This window comes from Macaca mulatta, chromosome 6 (genome assembly GCF_049350105.2).
Source record: "Macaca mulatta isolate MMU2019108-1 chromosome 6, T2T-MMU8v2.0, whole genome shotgun sequence".
In the NCBI taxonomy this organism is placed as follows: domain Eukaryota; kingdom Metazoa; phylum Chordata; class Mammalia; order Primates; family Cercopithecidae; genus Macaca; species Macaca mulatta.
In genome coordinates this window covers 53,924,609-53,945,343 of record NC_133411.1, presented here as the reverse complement: position 1 = coordinate 53,945,343, position 20,735 = coordinate 53,924,609, and positions in this window count along the sequence as shown.

Here is a 20,735-nt window from a genome sequence, read left to right as displayed (position 1 = left end):
CACGAAATACAGATGTAACTCTGTGAGATGAATTAACAGAACACTAAGCAGTTTCTCAGAAAGCTTCTTTCCAGATTTCATCGGAGGATATTTCCTTTTTCACCATAGCCCTCTAGGGGCTTCCAAATATCACTTTGCCAATTCCACAAGAACTGTCTTAGCGAAAGGCTTCTTGAGGGGAAAGCTGTAACTCTGTGAGCTCATTTCACAGAACACAAAGAAGTTTCTCAGAAAGCTTCTTTCTCTTAGTTTTCGGAGGATATTTCCTTTGGCCCTATAGTCTTCAAAGGGATCCGAAATATCTGTTCTCAGATTCCACAGAAATAAGGCTAGCAAAGAGATCCACGAAATGTAGATGTAACTCTGTGAGATGAATTAACAGAACACTAAGCAGTTTCTCAGAAATCTTCTCTCCAGATTTCATCGGAGGATATTTCCTTTTTCACCATAGCCCTCTATGGGCTTCCAAATATCACTTTGCCAATTCCACAAGAACTGTCTTAGCAAAAGGCTTCTTGAGGGGAAAGCTGTAACTCTGTGAGCTCATTTCACAGAACACAAAGAAGTTTCTCAGAAAGCTTCTTTCTCTTACTTTTCGGAGGATATTTCCCTTGGCCCTATAGTCTTCAAAGGGATCCGAAATATCTGTTCTCAGATTCCACAGAAATAAGGCTAGCAAAGGGATCCAAGAAATATATATGTAACTCTGTGAGATGAATTAACAGACCACTAAGCAGTTTCTCAGAAAGCTTCTTTCCAGATTTCATCGGAGGATATTTCCTTTTTCACCATAGCCCTCTATGGGCTTCCAAATATCACTTTGTCAATTCCACAAGAACTGTCTTAGCGAAAGGCTTCTTGAGGGGAAAGCTGTAACTCTGTGAGATGATTTCAGAGAACACAAAGAAGTTTCTCAGAAAGCTTCTTTCTCTTAGTTTTCGGAGGATATTTCCTTTGGCCCTATAGTCCTCAAAGGGATCCGAAATATCTGTTCTCAGATTCCACAGAAATAAGGCTGGCAAGGAGATCCACGAAATACAGATGTAACTCTGTGAGATGAATTAACAGAACACTAAGCAGTTTCTCAGAAAGCTTCTTTCCAGATTTCATCGGAGGATATTTCCTTTTTCACCATAGCCCTCTATGGGCTTCCAAATATCACTTTGCCAATTCCACAAGAACTGTCTTAGCGAAAGGCTTCTTGAGGGGAAAGCTGTAACTCTGTGAGATGATTTCACAGAACACAAAGAAGTTTCTCAGAAAGCTTCTTTCTCTTAGTTATCGGAGGATATTTCCTTTGGCCCTATAGTCTTCAAAGGGATCCGAAATATCTGTTCTCAGATTCCACAGAAATAAGGCTAGCAAAGCGATCCACGAAATACAGATGTAACTCTGTGAGATGAATTAACAGAACACTGAGCAGTTTCTCAGAAAGCTTCTTTCCAGATTTCATCTGAGGATATTTCCTTTTTCACCATAGCCCTCTAAGGGCTTCCAAATATCACTTTGCCAATTCCACAAGAACTGTCTTAGCGAAAGGCTTCTGTAGGGGAAAGCTGTAAGTCTGTGAGATGATTTCACAGAACACAAAGAAGTTTCTCAGAAAGCTTCTTTCTCTTAGTTATAGGAGGATATTTCCTTTGGCCCTATAGTCTTCAAAGGGATCCGAAATATCTGTTCTCAGATTCCACAGAAATAAGGCCAGCAAAGAGATCCACGAAATACAGATGTAACTCTGTGAGATGAATTAACAGAAAACTAAGCAGTTTCTCAGAAAGCTTCTTTCCAGATTTCATCTGAGGATATTTCCTTTTTCACCATAGCCCTCTATGGGCTTCCAAATATCACTTGGCCAATTCCACAAGAACTGTCTTAGCGAAAGGCTTCTTGAGGGGAAAGCTGTAACTCTGTGAGATGATTTCACAGAACACAAAGAAGTTTCTCAGAAAGCTTCTTTCTCTTTGTTATCGGAGGATATTTCCTTTTGCCCTATAGACTTCAAAGGGATCCGAAATATCTGTTCTCAGATTCCACAGAAATAAGGTTATCAAAGAGATCCACGAAATATAGATGTAACTCTGTGAGATGAACTAACAGAACACTAAGCAGTTTCTCAGAAAGCTTCTTTCCAGATTTCATCGGAGGATATTTCCTTTTTCACCATAGCCCTCTATGGGCTTCCAAATATCACTTTGCCAATTCCACAAGAACTGTCTTAGCGAAAGGCTTCTTGAGGGGAAAGCTGTAACTCTGTGAGCTCATTTCACAGAACACAAAGAAGTTTCTCAGAAAGCTTCTTTCTCTTAGTTTTCGGAGGATATTTCCTTTGGCCCTATAGTCTTCAAAGGGATCCGAAATATCTGTTCTCAGTTCCACAGAAATAAGGCTAGCAAAGAGATCCAGGAAATACAGATGTAACTCTGTGAGATGAATTAACAGAACACTAAGCAGTTTCTCAGAAAGCTTCTTTCCAGATTTCATCGGAGGATATTTCCTTTTTCAACATAGCCCTCTATGGGCTTCCAAATATCACTTTGCCAATTCCACAAGAACTGTCTTAGCGAAAGGCTTCTTGAGGGGAAAGCTGTAACTCTGTGAGATGATTTCACAGAACACAAAGAAGTTTCTCAGAAAGCTTCTTTCTCTTAGTTTTTGGAGGATATTTCCTTTGGCCCTATAGTCTTCAAAGGGATCCGAAATATCTGTTCTCAGATTCCAGAGAAATAAGGCTAGCAAAGAGATCCACGAAATGTAGATGTAACTCTGTGAGATGAATTAACAGAACACTAAGCAGTTTCTCAGAAAGCTTCTTTCCAGATTTCATCGGAGGATATTTCCTTTTTCACCATAGCCCTCTATGGGCTTCCAAATATCACTTTGCCAATTCCACAAGAACTGTCTTAGCGAAAGGCTTCTTGAGGGGAAAGCTGTAACTCTGTGAGCTGATTTGACAGAACACAAAGAAGTTTCTCAGAAAGCTTCTTTCTCTTAGTTTTCGGAGTGTATTTCCTTTGGCCCTATAGTCTTCAAAGGGATCCGAAATATCTGTTCTCAGATTCCACAGAAATAAGGCTAGCAAAGAGATCCACGAAATATAGAAGTAACTCTGTGAGATGAATTAACAGAACACTAAGCAGTTTCTCAGAAAGCTTCTTTCCAGATTTCATCGGAGGATATTTCCTTTTTCACCATAGCCCTCTATGGGCTTCCAAATATCACTTTGCCAATTCCACAAGAACTGTCTTAGCGAAAGGCTTCTGGAGGGGAAAGCTGTAACTCTGTGAGATGATTTCACAGAACACAAAGAAGTTTCTCAGAAAGCTTCTTTCTCTTAGTTTTCGGAGGATATTTCCTTTGGCCCTATAGTCTTCAAAGGGATCCTAAATATCTGTTCTCAGATTCCACAGAAATAAGGCTAGCAAAGAGATCCACGAAATACAGATGTAATTCTGTGAGATGAATTAACAGAACACTGTGCAGTTTCTCAGAAAGCTTCTTTCCAGATTTCATCTGAGGATATTTCCTTTTTCACCATAGCCCTCTAAGGGCTTCCAAATATCACTTTGCCAATTCCACAAGAACTGTCTTAGCGAAAGGCTTCTGGAGGGGAAAGCTGTAACTCTGTGAGCTCATTTCACAGAACACAAAGAAGTTTCTCAGAAAGCTTCTTTCTCTTAGTTTTCGGAGGATATTTCCTTTGGCCCTATAGTCTTCAAAGGGATCCGAAATATCTGTTCTCAGATTCCACAGAATTAAGGCTAGCAAGGAGATCCACGAAATATAGATGTAACTCTGTGAGATGAATTAACAGAACACTAAGCAGTTTCTCAGAAAGCTTCTTTCCAGATTTCATCTGAGGATATTTCCTTTTTCACCATAGCCCTCTAAGGGCTTCCAAATATCACTTTGCCAATTCCACAAGAACTGTCTTAGCGAAAGGCTTCTGGAGGGGAAAGCTGTAAGTCTGTGAGATGATTTCACAGAACACAAAGAAGTTTCTCAGAAAGCTTCTTTCTCTTAGTTATAGGAGGATATTTCCTTTGGCCCTATAGTCTTCAAAGGGATCCGAAATATCTGTTCTCAGATTCCACAGAAATAAGGCTAGCAAAGAGATCCACGAAATATATATGTAACTCTGTGAGATGAATTAACAGAAAACTAAGCAGTTTCTCAGAAAGCTTCTTTCCAGATTTCATCTGAGGATATTTCCTTTTTCACCATAGCCCTCTATGGGCTTCCAAATATCACTTGGCCAATTCCACAAGAACTGTCTTAGCGAAAGGCTTCTTGAGGGGAAAGCTGTAACTCTGTGAGATGATTTCACAGAACACAAAGAAGTTTCTCAGAAAGCTTCTTTCTCTTTGTTATCGGAGGATATTTCCTTTTGCCCTATAGACTTCAAAGGGATCCGAAATATCTGTTCTCAGATTCCACAGAAATAAGGTTAGCAAAGAGATCCACGAAATATAGATGTAACTCTGTGAGATGAACTAACAGAACACTAAGCAGTTTCTCAGAAAGCTTCTTTCCAGATTTCATCGGAGGATATTTCCTTTTTCACCATAGCCCTCTATGGGCTTCCAAATATCACTTTGCCAATTCCACAAGAACTGTCTTAGCGAAAGGCTTCTTGAGGGGAAAGCTGTAACTCTGTGAGCTCATTTCACAGAACACAAAGAAGTTTCTCAGAAAGCTTCTTTCTCTTAGTTTTCGGAGGATATTTCCTTTGGCCCTATAGTCTTCAAAGGGATCCGAAATATCTGTTCTCAGTTCCACAGAAATAAGGCTAGCAAAGAGATCCAGGAAATACAGATGTAACTCTGTGAGATGAATTAACAGAACACTAAGCAGTTTCTCAGAAAGCTTCTTTCCAGATTTCATCGGAGGATATTTCCTTTTTCAACATAGCCCTCTATGGGCTTCCAAATATCACTTTGCCAATTCCACAAGAACTGTCTTAGCGAAAGGCTTCTTGAGGGGAAAGCTGTAACTCTGTGAGATGATTTCACAGAACACAAAGAAGTTTCTCAGAAAGCTTCTTTCTCTTAGTTTTTGGAGGATATTTCCTTTGGCCCTATAGTCTTCAAAGGGATCCGAAATATCTGTTCTCAGATTCGAGAGAAATAAGGCTAGCAAAGAGACCCACGAAATGTAGATGTAACTCTGTGAGATGAATTAACAGAACACTAAGCAGTTTCTCAGAAAGCTTCTTTCCAGATTTCATCGGAGGATATTTCCTTTTTCACCATAGCCCTCTATGGGCTTCCAAATATCACTTTGCCAATTCCACAAGAACTGTCTTAGCGAAAGGCTTCTTGAGGGGAAAGCTGTAACTCTGTGAGCTGATTTGACAGAACACAAAGAAGTTTCTCAGAAAGCTTCTTTCTCTTAGTTTTCGGAGTGTATTTCCTTTGGCCCTATAGTCTTCAAAGGCATCCGAAATATCTGTTCTCAGATTCCACAGAAATAAGGCTAGCAAAGAGATCCACGAAATATAGAAGTAACTCTGTGAGATGAATTAACAGAACACTAAGCAGTTTCTCAGAAAGCTTCTTTCCAGATTTCATCGGAGGATATTTCCTTTTTCACCATAGCCCTCTATGGGCTTCCAAATATCACTTTGCCAATTCCACAAGAACTGTCTTAGCGAAAGGCTTCTGGAGGGGAAAGCTGTAACTCTGTGAGATGATTTCACAGAACACAAAGAAGTTTCTCAGAAAGCTTCTTTCTCTTAGTTTTCGGAGGATATTTCCTTTGGCCCTATAGTCTTCAAAGGGATCCTAAATATCTGTTCTCAGATTCCACAGAAATAAGGCTAGCAAAGAGATCCACGAAATACAGATGTAATTCTGTGAGATGAATTAACAGAACACTGAGCAGTTTCTCAGAAAGCTTCTTTCCAGATTTCATCTGAGGATATTTCCTTTTTCACCATAGCCCTCTAAGGGCTTCCAAATATCACTTTGCCAATTCCACAAGAACTGTCTTAGCGAAAGGCTTCTGGAGGGGAAAGCTGTAACTCTGTGAGCTCATTTCACAGAACACAAAGAAGTTTCTCAGAAAGCTTCTTTCTCTTAGTTTTCGGAGGATATTTCCTTTGGCCCTATAGTCTTCAAAGGGATCCGAAATATCTGTTCTCAGATTCCACAGAATTAAGGCTAGCAAGGAGATCCACGAAATATAGAAGTAACTCTGTGAGATGAATTAACAGAACACTAAGCAGTTTCTCAGAAAGTTTCTTTCCAGATTTCATCTGAGGATATTTCCTTTTTCACCATAGCCCTCTATGGGCTTCCAAATATCACTTTGCCAATTCCACAAGAACTGTCTTAGCGAAAGGCTTCTTGAGGGGAAAGCTGTAACTCTGTGAGATGATTTCACAGAACACAAAGAAGTTTCTCAGAAAGCTTCTTTCTCTTAGTTATCGGAGGATATTTCCTTTGGCCCTATAGTCTTCAAAGGGATCCGAAATATCTGTTCTCAGATTCCACAGAAATAAGGCTAGCAAAGAGATCCACGAAATACATGTGTAACTCTGTGAGATGAATTAACAGAACACTAAGCAGTTTCTCAGAAAGCTTCTTTCCAGATTTCATCAGAGGATATTTCCTTTTTCACCATAGCCCTCTAAGGGCTTCCAAATATCACTTTGCCAATTCCACAAGAACTGTCTTAGCGAAAGGCTTCTTGAGGGGAAAGCTGTAACTCTGTGAGATGATTACATAGAACACAAAGAAATTTCTCACAAAGCTTCTTTCTCTTTTTTATCGGAGGATATTTCCTTTGGCCCTATAGTCTTCAAAGGGATCCGAAATATCTGTTCTCAGATTCCACAGAAATAAGGCTGGCAAGGAGATCCACGAAATACAGATGTAACTCTGTGAGATGAATTAACAGAACACTAAGCAGTTTCTCAGAAAGCTTCTTTCCAGATTTCATCGGAGGATATTTCCTTTTTCACCATAGCCCTCTATGGGCTTTCAAATATCACTTTTCCAATTCCACACGAACTGTCTTAGCGAAAGGCTTCTTGAGGGGAAAGCTGTAACTCTGTGAGCTCATTTCACAGAACACAAAGAAGTTTCTCAGAAAGCTTCTTTCTCTTAGTTTTCGGAGGATATTTCCTTTGGCCCTATAGTCTTCAAAGGGATCCGAAATATCTGTTCTCAGTTCCACAGAAAAAATAAGGCTAGCAAAGAGATCCACGAAATATAGATGTAACTCTGTGAGATGAATTAACAGAACACTAAGCAGTTTCTCAGAAAGCTTCTTTCCAGATTTCATCTGAGGATATTTCCTTTTTCACCATAGCCCTCTATGGGCTTCCAAATATCACTTTGCCAATTCCACAAGAACTGTCTTAGCGAAAGGCTTCTTGAGGGGAAAGCTGTAACTCTGTGAGATGATTTCACAGAACACAAAGAAGTTTCTCAGAAAGCTTCTTTTTCTTAGTTATCGGAGGATATTTCCTTTGGCCCTATAGTCTTCAAAGGGATCCGAAATATCTGTTGTCAGATTCCACAGAAATAAGGCTAGCAAAGAGATCCACGAAATATAGAAGTAACTCTTTGAGATGAATTAACAGAACACTAAGCAGTTTCTCAGAAAGCTTCTTTCCAGATTTCGTCTGAGGATATTTCCTTTTTCACCATAGCCCTCTATGGGCTTCCAAATATCACTTTGCCAATTCCACAAGAACTGTCTTAGCGAAAGGCTTCTTGAAGGGAAAGCTGTAACTCTGTGAGATGATTACATAGAACACAAAGAAATTTCTCACAAAGCTTCTTTCTCTTTGTTATCGGAGGATATTTCCTTTGGCCCTATAGTCTTCAAAGGGATCTGAAATATCTGTTCTCAGATTCCACAGAAATAAGGCTAGCAAAGAGATCCACGAAATACAGATGTAACTCTGTGAGATGAATTAACAGAACACTGAGCAGTTTCTCAGAAAGCTTCTTTCCAGATTTCATCTGAGGATATTTCCTTTTTCACCATAGCCCTCTAAGGGCTTCCAAATATCACTTTGCCAATTCCACAAGAACTGTCTTAGTGAAAGGCTTCTGGAGGGGAAAGCTGTAACTCTGTGAGATGATTTCACAGAACACAAAGAAGTTTCTCAGAAAGCTTCTTTCTCTTAGTTATCGGAGGATATTTCCTTTGGCCCTATAGTCTTCACAGGGATCCGAAATATCTGTTCTCAGATTCCACAGAAATAAGGCTAGCAAAGAGATCCACGAAATACAGATGTAACTCTGTGAGATGAATTAACAGAACACTAAGCAGTTTCTCAGAAAGCTTCTTTCCAGATTTCATCGGAGGATATTTCCTTTTTCACCATAGCCCTCTATGGGCTTCCAAATATCACTTTGTCAATTCCACAAGAACTGTCTTAGCGAAAGGCTTCTTGAGGGGAAAGCTGTAACTCTGTGAGATGATTTCACAGAACACAAAGAAGTTTCTCAGAAAGCTTCTTTCTCTTAGTTTTCGGAGGATATTTCCTTTGGCCCTATAGTCTTCAAAGGGATCCGAAATATCTGTTCTCAGATTCCACAGAAATAAGGCTGGCAAGGAGATCCACGAAATACGGATGTAACTCTGTGAGATGAATTAACAGAACACTAAGCAGTTTCTCAGAAAGCTTCTTTCCAGATTTCATCGGAGGATATTTCCTTTTTCACCATAGCCCTCTATGGGCTTCCAAATATCACTTTGCCAATTCCACAAGAACTGTCTTAGCGAAAGGCTTCTTGAGGGGAAAGCTGTAACTCTGTGAGCTCATTTCACAGAACACAAAGAAGTTTCTCAGAAAGCTTCTTTCTCTTAGTTTTCGGAGGATATTTCCTTTGGCCCTATAGTCTTCAAAGGGATCCGAAATATCTGTTCTCAGATTCCAGAGAATTAAGGCTAGCAAATAGATACACGAAATGTAGATGTAACTCTGTGAGATGAATTAACAGAACACTAAGCAGTTTCTCAGAAAGCTTCTTTCCAGATTTCATCGGAGGATATTTCCTTTTTCACCATAGCCCTCTATGGGCTTCCAAATATCACTTTGCCAATTCCACAAGAACTGTCTTAGCAAAAGGCTTCTTGAGGGGAAAGCTGTAACTCTGTGAGCTGATTTGACAGAACACAAAGAAGTTTCTCAGAAAGCTTCTTTCTCTTAGTTTTCGGAGGATATTTCCTTTGGCCCTATAGTCTTCAAAGGGATCCGAAATATCTGTTCTCAGATTCCACAGAAATAAGGCTAGCAAAGAGATCCACGAAATATAGAAGTAACTCTGTGAGATGAATTAACAGAACACTAAGCAGTTTCTCAGAAAGCTTCTTTCCAGATTTCATCGGAGGATATTTCCTTTTTCACCATAGCCCTCTATGGGCTTCCAAATATCACTTTGCCAATTCCACAAGAACTGTCTTAGCGAAAGGCTTCTGGAGGGGAAAGCTGTAACTCTGTGAGATGATTTCACAGAACACAAAGAAGTTTCTCAGAAAGCTTCTTTCTCTTAGTTTTCGGAGGATATTTCCTTTGGCCCTATAGTCTTCAAAGGGATCCTAAATATCTGTTCTCAGATTCCACAGAAATAAGGCTAGCAAAGAGATCCACGAAATACAGATGTAATTCTGTGAGATGAATTAACAGAACACTGAGCAATTTCTCAGAAAGCTTCTTTCCAGATTTCATCTGAGGATATTTCCTTTTTCACCATAGCCCTCTAAGGGCTTCCAAATATCACTTTGCCAATTCCACAAGAACTGTCTTAGCGAAAGGCTTCTGGAGGGGAAAGCTGTAACTCTGTGAGATGATTTCACAGAACACAAAGAAGTTTCTCAGAAAGCTTCTTTCTCTTAGTTATCGGAGGATATTTCCTTTGGCCCTATAGTCTTCAAAGGGATCCGAAATATCTGTTCTCAGATTCCACAGAAGTAAGGCTAGCAAAGAGATCCACGAAATACAGATGTAACTCTGTGAGATGAATTAACAGAAAACTAAGCAGTTTCTCAGAAAGCTTCTTTCCAGATTTCATCGGAGGATATTTCCTTTTTCAACATAGCCCTCTATGGGCTTCCAAATATCACTTTGCCAATTCCACAAGAACTGTCTTAGCGAAAGGCTTCTTGAGGGGAAAGCTGTAACTCTGTGAGATGATTTCACAGAACACAAAGAAGTTTCTCAGAAAGCTTCTTTCTCTCAATTATCGGAGGATATTTCCCTTGGCCCTATAGTCTTCAAAGGGATCCGAAATATCTGTTCTCAGATTCCACAGAAATAAGACTAGCAAAGAGATCCACGAAATACAGATGTAACTCTGTGAGATGAATTAACAGAACACTAAGCAGTTTCTCAGAAAGCTTCTTTCCAGATTTCATCGGAGGATATTTCCTTTTTCACCATAGCCCTCTAAGGGCTTCCAAATATCACTTTGCCAATTCCACAAGAACTGTCTTAGCGAAAGGCTTCTGGAGGGGAAAGCTGTAACTCTGTGAGCTGATTTCACAGAACACAAAGAAGTTTCTCAGAAAGCTGCTTTCTCTTTAGTTATCGGAGGATATTTCCTTTGGCCCTATAGTCTTCAAAGGGATCCGAAATATCTGTTCTCAGATTCCACAGAAATAAGCCTAGCAAAGTGATCCACGAAATACAGATATAACTCTGTGAGACGAATTAACAGAACACTAAGCAGTTTCACAGAAAGCTTCTTTCCAGATTTCATCTGAGGATATTTCCTTTTTCACCATAGCCCTCTATGGGCTTCCAAATATCACTTTGCCAATTCCACAAGAACTGTCTTAGCGAAAGGCTTCTTGAGGGGAAAGCTGTAACTCTGTGAGATGATTACATAGAACACAAAGAAATTTCTCACAAAGCTTCTCTCTCTTTGTTATCGGAGGATATTTCCTTTGGCCCTATAGTCTTCAAAGGGATCCGAAATATCTGTTCTCAGATTCCACAGAAATAAGCCTAGCAAAGAGATCCACGAAATACAGATGTAACTCTGTGAGATGAATTAACAGAACACTAAGCAGTTTCTCAGAAAGCTTCTTTCCAGATTTCATCTGAGGATATTTCCTTTTTCACCATAGCCCTCTATGGGCTTCCAAATATCACTTTGCCAATTCCACAAGAACTGTCTTAGCGAAAGGCTTCTTGAGGGGAAAGCTGTAACTCTGTGAGCTCATTTCACAGAACACAAAGAAGTTTCTCAGAAAGCTTCTTTCTCTTAGTTTTCGGAGGATATTTCCTTTGGCCCTATAGTCTTCAAAGGGATCCGAAATATCTGTTCTCAGATTCCACAGTAATAAGGCTGGCAAGGAGATCCACGAAATACAGATGTAACTCTGTGAGATGAATTAACAGAACACTAAGCAGTTTCTCAGAAAGCTTCTTTCCAGATTTCATCGGAGGATATTTCCTTTTTCACCATAGCCCTCTATGGGCTTCCAAATATCACTTTGCCAATTCCACAAGAACTGTCTTAGCGAAAGGCTTCTTGAGGGGAAAGCTGTAACTCTGTGAGATGATTTCACAGAACACAAAGAAGTTTCTCGGAAAGCTTCTTTCTCTTAATTATCGGAGGATATTTCCTTAGGCCGTATAGTCTTCAAAGGGATCCGAAATATCTGTTTTCAGATTCCACAGAAATAAGGCTAGCAAAGAGATCCACGAAATACAGATGTAACTCTGTGAGATGAATTAACAGAACACTAAGCAGTTTCTCAGAAACCTTCTTTCCAGGTTTCATCTGAGGATATTTCCTTTTTCACCTTAGCCCTCTAAGGGCTTCCAAATATCACTTTGCCAATTCCACAAGAACTGTCTTAGCGAAAGGCTTCTTGATTGGAAAGCTGTAACTCTGTGAGATGATTTCACAGAACACAAAGAAGTTTCTCAGAAAGCTTCTTTCTCTTAGTTATCGGAGGATATTTCCTTTGGCCCTATAGTCTTCAAAGGGATCCGAAATATCTGTTCTCAGATTCCACAGAAATAAGGCTAGCCAAGTGATCCACGAAATACAGATATAACTCTGTGAGATGAATTAACAGAACACTAAGCAGTTTCTCAGAAAGCTTCTTTCCAGATTTCATGTGAGGATATTTCCTTTTTCACCCTAGCCCTCTATGGGCTTCCAAATATCACTTTGCCAATTCCACAAGAAATGTCTTAGCGAAAGGCTTCTTGAAGGGAAAGCTGTAACTCTGTGAGATGATTACATAGAACACAAAGAAATTTCTCACAGAGCTTCTTTCTCTTAGTTATCGGAGGATATTTCCTTTGGCCCTATAGTCTTCAAAGGGATCCGAAATATCTGTTCTCAGATTCCACAGAAATAAGGCTAGCAAAGAGATCCAGGAAATACAGATGTAACTCTGTGAGATGAATTAACAGAACACTAAGAAGTTTCTCAGAAAGCTTCTTTCCAGATTTCATCTGAGGATATTTCCTTTTTCACCATAGCCCTCTATGGGCTTCCATATATCACTTTGCCAATTCCACAAGAACTGTCTTAGCGAAAGGCTTCTTGGGAGGAAAGCTATAACTCTGTGAGCCCATTTCACAGAACACAAAGAAGTTTCTCAGAAAGCGTCTTTCTCTTAGTTTTCGGAGGATATTTCCTTTGGCCCTGTAGTCTTCAAAGGGATCCAAAATATCTGTTCTCAGATTCCACAGAAATAAGGCTGGCAAGGAGATCCACGAAATACAGATGTAACTCTGTGAGATGAATTAACAGAACACTAAGCAGTTTCTCAGAAAGCTTCTTTCCAGATTTCATCGGAGGATATTTCCTTTTTCACCATAGCCCTCTATGGGCTTCCAAATATCACTTTGCCAATTCCACAAGAACTGTCTTAGCGAAAGGCTTCTTGAGAGGAAAGCTGTAACTCCGTGAGCTCATTTCACAGAACACAAAGAAGTTTCTCAGAAAGCTTCTTTCTCTTAGTTTTCGGAGGATATTTCCTTTGGCCCTACAGTCTTCAAAGGGATCCGAAATATCTGTTCTCAGATTCCACAGAAATAAGGCTAGCAAGGAGATCCACGAAATATAGATGTAACTCTGTGAGATGAATTACCAGAACACTAAGCAGTTTCTCAGAAAGCTTCTTTCCAGATTTCATCTGAGGATATTTCCTTTTTCACCGTAGCCCTCTATGGGCTTCCAAATATCACGTTGCCAATTCCACAAGAACTGTCTTAGCGAAAGGCTTCTTGAGGGGAAAGCTGTAACTCTGTGAGATGATTTCACAGAACACAAAGAAGTTTCTCAGAAAGCTTCTTTCTCTTAGTTATCGGAGGATATTTCCTTTGGCCCTACAGTCTACAAAGGGATCCGAAATATCTGTTCTCAGATTCCACAGAAATAAGGCTAGCCAAGTGATCCACGAAATACAGATGTAACTCTGTGAGATGAATTAACAGAACACTAAGCAGTTTCTCAGAAAGCTTCTTTCCAGATTTCATCTGATTATATTTCCTTTTTCACCATAGCCCTCTATGGGCTTCCAAATATCACTTTGCCAATTCCACAAGAACTGTCTTAGCGAAAGGCTTCTTGAGGGGAAAGCTGTAAGTCTGTGAGATGATTAGATAGAACACAAAGAAATTCCTCACAAAGCTTCTTTCTCTTTGTTATCGGAGGATATTTCCTTTGGCCCTATAGTCTTCAAAGGGATCCGAAATATCTGTTCTCAGATTCCACAGAAATAAGGCTAGCAAAGAGATCCACGAAATACAGATATAACTCTGTGAGATGAATTAACAGAACACTAAGCAGTTTCTCAGAAAGCTTCTTTCCAGATTTCATCGGAGGATATTTCCTTTTTCACCATAACCCTCTATGGGCTTCCAAATATCACTTTGCCAATTCCACAAGAACTGTCTTAGCGAAAGGCTTCTTGAGGGAAAGCTGTAACTCTGTGAGCTCATTTCACAGAACACAAAGAAATTTCTTAGAAAGCTTCTTTCTCTTAGTTTTTGGAGGATATTTCCTTTGGCCCTATAGTCTTCAAAGGGATCCGAAATATCTGTTCTCAGATTCCACAGAAATAAGCCTAGCAAAGAGGTCCAAGAAATATAGAAGTAACTCTGTGAGATGAAGTAACAGTACAATGAGCAGTTTCTCAGAAAGCTGCTTTCCAGATTTCATTTGAGGATATTTCCTTTTTCACCATAGCCCTCTATGGGCTTCCAAATATCACTTTGCCAATTCCACAAGAACTGTCTTAGCGAAAGGCTTCTTGAGGGGAAAGCTGTAACTCGGTGAGATGATTTCACAGAACACAAAGAAGTTTCTCAGAAAGCTTCTTTCTCTTAGTTATCGGAGGATATTTCCTTTGGCCCTATAGTCTACAAAGGGATCCGAAATATCTGTTCTCAGATTCCACAGAAATAAGGCTAGCCAAGTGATCCACGAAATACAGATGTAACTCTGTGAGATGAATTAACAGAACACTAAGCAGTTTCTCAGAAAGCTTCTTTCCAGATTTCATCTGAGGATATTTCCTTTTTCACCATAGCCCTCTATGGGCTTCCAAATATCACTTTGCCAATTCCACAAGAACTGTCTTAGCGAAAGGCTTCTTGAGGGGAAAGCTGTAACTCTTTGAGATGATTTCACAGAACACAAAGAAGTTTCTCAGAAAGCTTCTTTTTCTTTGCTATCGGAGGATATTTCCTTTGGCCCTACAGTCTTCAAAGGGATCCGAAATATCTGTTCTCAGATTCCACAGAAATAAGGCTAGCAAAGAGATCCACGAAATACAGATGTAACTCTGTGAGATGAATTAACAGAACTCCGAGCAGTTTCTCAGAAAGCTTCTTTCCAGATTTCATCTGAGGATATTTCCTTTTTCACCATAGCCCTCTATGGGCTTCCAAATATCACTTTGCCAATTCCACAAGAACTGTCTTAGCGAAAGGCTTCTTGAGGGGAAAGCTGTAACTCTGTGAGATGATTTCACAGAACACAAAGAAGTTTCTCAGAAAGCTTCTTTCTCTTAGTTATCGGAGGATATTTCCTTTGGCCCTATAGTCTTCAAAGGGATCCGAAATATCTGTTCTCAGATTCCACAGAAATAAGGCTAGCAAGGAGATCCACGAAATACAGATGTAACTCTGTGAGATGAATTAACAGAACACTAAGCAGTTTCTCAGAAAGCTTCTTTCCAGATTTTATCTGAGGATATTTCCTTTTTCACCATAGCCCTCTATGGGCTTCCAAATATCACTTTGCCAATTCCACAAGAACTGTCTTAGCGAAAGGCTTCTTGAGGGGAAAGCTGTAACTCTGTGAGATGATTTCACAGAACACAAAGAAGTTTCTCAGAAAGCTTCTTTCTCTTTGTTATCGGAGGATATTTCCTTTGGCCTATAGTCTTCAAAGGGATCCGAAATATCTGTTCTCAGATTCCACAGAAATAAGGCTAGCAAAGACATCCACGAAATACAGATGTAACTCTGTGAGATGAATTATCAGAACACTAAGCAGTTTCTCAGAAAGCTTCTTTCCAGATTTCATCGGAGGATATTTCCTTTTTCACCATAGCCCTCTATGGGCTTCCAAATATCACTTTGCCAATTCCTCAAGAAATGTCTTAGCGAAAGGCTTCTTGAGTGAAAACTGTAACTCTGTGAGATGATTTCACGGAACACAAAGAAGTTTCTCAGAAAGCTTCTTTCTCTTAGTTATCGGAGGATATTTCCTTTGGCCCTATAGTCTTCAAAGAGATCCGAAATATCTGTTCTCAGATTCCACAGAAATAAGGCTAGCCAAGTGATCCACGAAATACAGATGTAACTCTGTGAGATGAATTAACAGAACACTGAGCAGTTTCTCAGAAAGCTTCTTTCCAGATTTCATCTGCGGATATTTCCTTTTTCACCATAGCCCTCTATGGGCTTCCAAATATCACTTTGCCAATTCCTCAAGAAATGTCTTAGCGAAAGGCTTCTTGAGCGAAAACTGTAACTCTGTGAGATGATTTCACAGAACACAAAGAAGTTTCTCAGAAAGCTTCTTTCTCTTAGTTATCGGAGGATATTTCCTTTGGCCCTATAGTCTTCAAAGGGATCCGAAATATCTGTTCTCAGATTCCACAGAAATAAGGCTAGCAAAGAGATGCACGAAATACAGATGTAACTCTGTGCGATGAATTAACAGAACACTAAGCAGTTTCTCAGAAAGCTTTCCAGATTTCTTCTGAGGATATTTCCTTTTTCACCATAGCCCTCTATGGGCTTCCAAATATCACTTTGCCAATTCCACAAGAACTGTCTTAGCGAAAGGCTTCTTGAGGGGAAAGCTGTAACTCTGTGAGATGATTTCACGGAACACAAAGAAGTTTCTCAGAAAGCTTCTTTCTCTTAGTTATCGAAGGATATTTCCTTTTGCCCTATAGTCTTCAAAGGGATCCGAAATATCTGTTCTCAGATTCCACAGAAATAAGGCTAGCCAAGTGATCCACGAAATACAGATGTAACTCTGTGAGATGAATTAACAGAACACTAAGCAGTTTCTCAGAAAGTTTCTTTCCAGATTTCATCGGAGGATATTTCCTTTTTCACCATAGCCCTCTATGGGCTTCCAAATATCACTTTGCCAATTCCACAAGAACTGTCTTAGCGAAAGGCTTCTTGAGGGGAAAGCTGTAACTGTGTGAGATGATTTCATAGAACACAAAGAAGTTTCTCAGAAAGCTTCTTTCTCTTAGTTATCGGAGGATATTTCCTTTGGCCCTATAGTCTTCAAAGGGATCCGAAATATCTGTTCTCAGATTCCACAGAAATAAGCCTAGCAAAGAGATCCACGAAAAATAGATGTAACTCTGTGAGATGAATTAACAGAACACTAAACAGTTTCTCAGAAAGCTTCTTTCCAGATTACATCGGAGGATATTTCCTTTTTCACCATAGCCCTCTATGGGCTTCCAAATATCACTTTGCCAATTCCACAAGAACTGTCTTAGCGAAAGGCTTCTTGAGGGGAAAGCTGTAACTCTGTGAGATGATTTCACAGAACACAAAGAAGTTTCTCAGAAAGCTTCTTTCTCTTAGTTATCGGAGGATATTTCCTTTGGCCCTATAGTCTTCAAAGGGATCCGAAATATCTGTTCTCAGATTCCACAGAAATAAGGCTAGAAAAGAGATCCACGAAATATAGAAGTAACTCTGTGAGATGAATTAACAGAACACTAAGCAGTTTCTCAGAAAGCTTCTTTCCAGATTTCATCGGAGGATATTTCCTTTTTCACCATAGCCCTATATGGGCTTCCAAATATCACTTTGCCAATTCCTCAAGAAATGTCTTAGCGAAAGGCTTCTTGAGGGGAAAACTGTAACTCTGTGAGATGATTTCACAGAACACAAAGAAGTTTCTCAGAAAGCTTCTTTCTCTTAGTTATCGGAGGATATTTCCTTTGGCCCTATAGTCTTCAAAGGGATCCGAAATACCTGCTCTCAGATACCACAGAAATAAGGCTAGCCAAGTGATCCACGAAATACAGATGTAACTCTGTGAGATGAATTAACAGAACACTAAGCAGTTTCTCAGAAAGCTTCTTTCCAGATTTCATCTGCGGACATTTACTTTTTCACCATAGCCCTCTATGGGCTTCCAAATATCACTTTGCCAATTCCACAAGAACTGTCTCAGCAAAAGGCTTCTTTAGGGGAAAGCTCTAACTCTGTGAGATGATTACATAGAACACAAAGAAATTTCTCACAAAACTTCTTTCTCTTAGTTATCGGAGGATATTTCCTTTGGCCCTATAGTCTTCAAAGGGATCCGAAATATCTGTTGTCAGATTCCACAGAAATAAAGCTAGCAAGGAGATCCACGAAATATAGATGTAACTCTGTGAGATGAATTAACAGAACACTAAGCAGTTTCTCAGAAAGTTTCTTTCCAGATTTCATGGGAGGATATTTCCTTTTTCACCATAGCCCTCTAGGGCTTCCAAATATCACTTTGCCAATTCCACAAGAACTGTCTTAGCGAAAGGCTTCTTGAGGGGAAAGCTGTAACTCTGTGAGATGATTTCATAGAACACAAAGAAGTTTCTCAGAAAGCTTCTTTCTCTTAGTTATCAGAGGATATTTCCTTTGGCCCTATAGTCTTCAAAGGGATCCAAAATATCTGTTCTCAGATTCCACAGAAATAAGCCTAGCAAAGAGATCCACGAAATATAGATGTAACTCTGTGAGATGAATTAACAGAACACTAAGCAGTTTCTCAGAAAGCTTCTTTCCAGATTTCTTCGGAGGATATTTCCTTTTTCACCATAGCCCTCTATGGGCTTCCAAATATCACTTTGCCAATTCCTCAAGAAATGTCTTAGCGAAAGGCTTCCTGAGGGGAAAACTGTAACTCTGTGAGATGATTTCACAGAACACAAAGAAGTTTCTCAGAAAGCTTCTTTCTCTTAGTTATCGGAGGATATTTCCTTTGGCCCTATAGTCTTCAAAGGGATCCGAAATATCTGCTCTCAGATTCCACAGAAATAAGGCTAGCAGAGATCCACGAAATACAGATGTAACTCTGTGAGATGAATTAACAGAACACTAAGCAGTTTCTCAGAGAGCTTCTTTCCAGATTTCATCTGCGGATATTTCCTTTTTCACCATAGCCCTCTATGGGCTTCCAAATATCACTTTGCCAATTCCACAAGAACTGTCTCAGCGAAAGGCTTCTTTAGGGGAAAGCTCTAACTCTGTGAGATGATTACATAGAACACAAAGAAATTTCTCACAAAGCTTCTTTCTCTTTGTTATCGGAGGATATTTCCTTTGGCCCTATAGTCTTCAAAGGGATCCGAAATATCTGTTGTCAGATTCCACAGAAATAAAGCTAGCAAGGAGATCCACGAAATATAGATGTAACTCTGTGAGATGAATTAACAGAACACTAAGCAGTTTCTCAGAAAGTTTCTTTCCAGATTTCATCGGAGGATATTTCCTTTTTCACCATAGCCCTCTATGGGCTTCCAAATATCACTTTGCCAATTCCACAAGAACTGTCTTAGCGAAAGGCTTCTTGAGGGGAAAGCTGTAACTCTGTGAGATGATTTCATAGAACACAAAGAAGTTTCTCAGAAAGCTTCTTTCTCTTAGTTATCGGAGGATATTTCCTTTGGCCCTATAGTCTTCAAAGGGATCCGAAATGTCTGTTCTCAGATTCCACAGAAATAAGCCTAGCCATGAGATCCACGAAATATAGATGTAACTCTGTGAGATGAATTAACAGAACACTAAACAGTTTCTCAGAAAGCTTCTTTCCAGATTACATCGGAGGATATTTCCTTTTTCACCATAGCCCTCTATGGGCTTCCAAATATCACTTTGCCAATTCCACAAGAACTGTCTTAGCGAAAGGCTTCTTGAGGGGAAAGCTGTAACTCTGTGAGATGATTTCACAGAACACAAAGAAGTTTCTCAGAAAGCTTCTTTCTCTTAGTTATCGGAAGATATTTCCTTTGGCCCTATAGTCTTCAAAGGGATCCGAAATATCTGTTCTCAGATTCCACAGAAATAAGGCTAGCCAAATGATCCACGAAATACAGATGTAACTCTGTGAGATGAATTAACAAAACACTAAGCAGTTTCTCAGAAAGCTTCTTTCCAGATTTCGTCTAATTATATTTCCTTTTTCACCATAGCCCTCTATGGGCTTCCAAATATCAATTTGCCAATTCCACAAGAACTGTCTTAGCAAAAGGCTTCTTGAGGGGAAAGCTGTAACTCTGTGAGATGATTTCACAGAACACAAAGAAGTTTCTCAGAAAGCTTCTTTCTCTTAGTTATCGGAAGATATTTCCTTTGGCCCTATAGTCTTCAAAGGGATCCGAAATATCTGTTCTCAGATTCCACAGAAATAAGGCTAGCCAAGTGATCCACGAAATACAGATGTAACTCTGTGAGATGAATTAACAAAACACTAAGCAGTTTCTCAGAAAGCTTCTTTCCAGATTTCGTCTAATTATATTTCCTTTTTCACCATAGCCCTCTAAGGGCTTCCAAATATCACTTTGCCAATTCCACAAGGACTGTCTTAGCGAAAGGCTTCTTGAGGGGAAAGATGTAAGTCTGTGAGATGATTACATAGAACACAAAGAAATTTCTCACAAAGCTTCTTTCTCTTTCTTATCGGAGGATATTTCCTTCGACCCTATAGTCTTCAAAGGGATCCGAAATATCTGTTGTCAAATTCACAGAAATAAGGCTAGCAAAGAGATCCACGAAATACAGATGTAACTCTGTGAGATGAATTAACAGAACACTAAGCAGTTTCTCAGAAAGCTTCTTTCCAGATTTCATCTGAGGATATTTCCTTTTTCACCATAGCCCTCTACGGGCTTCCAAATATCACTTTGCCAATTCCACAAGCACTGTCTTAGCGAAAGTCTTCTTGAGGGGAAAGCTGTAACTCTGTGAGATGATTTCACAGAACACAAAGAAGTTTCTCAGAAAGCTTCTTTCTCTTAGTTATCGGAGGATATTTCCTTTGGCCCTATAGTCTTCAAAGGGATCCGAAATATCTGTTCTCAGATTCACAGAAATAAGGCTAGCCAAGTGATCCACGATATACAGATGTAACTCTGTGAGATGAATTAACAGAACACTAAGCAGTTTCTCAGAAAGCTTCTTTCCAGATTTCATCTGAGGATATTTCCTTTTTCACCATAGCCCTCTATGGGCTTCCAAATATCACTTTGCCAATTCCACAAGAACTGTCTTAGCGAAA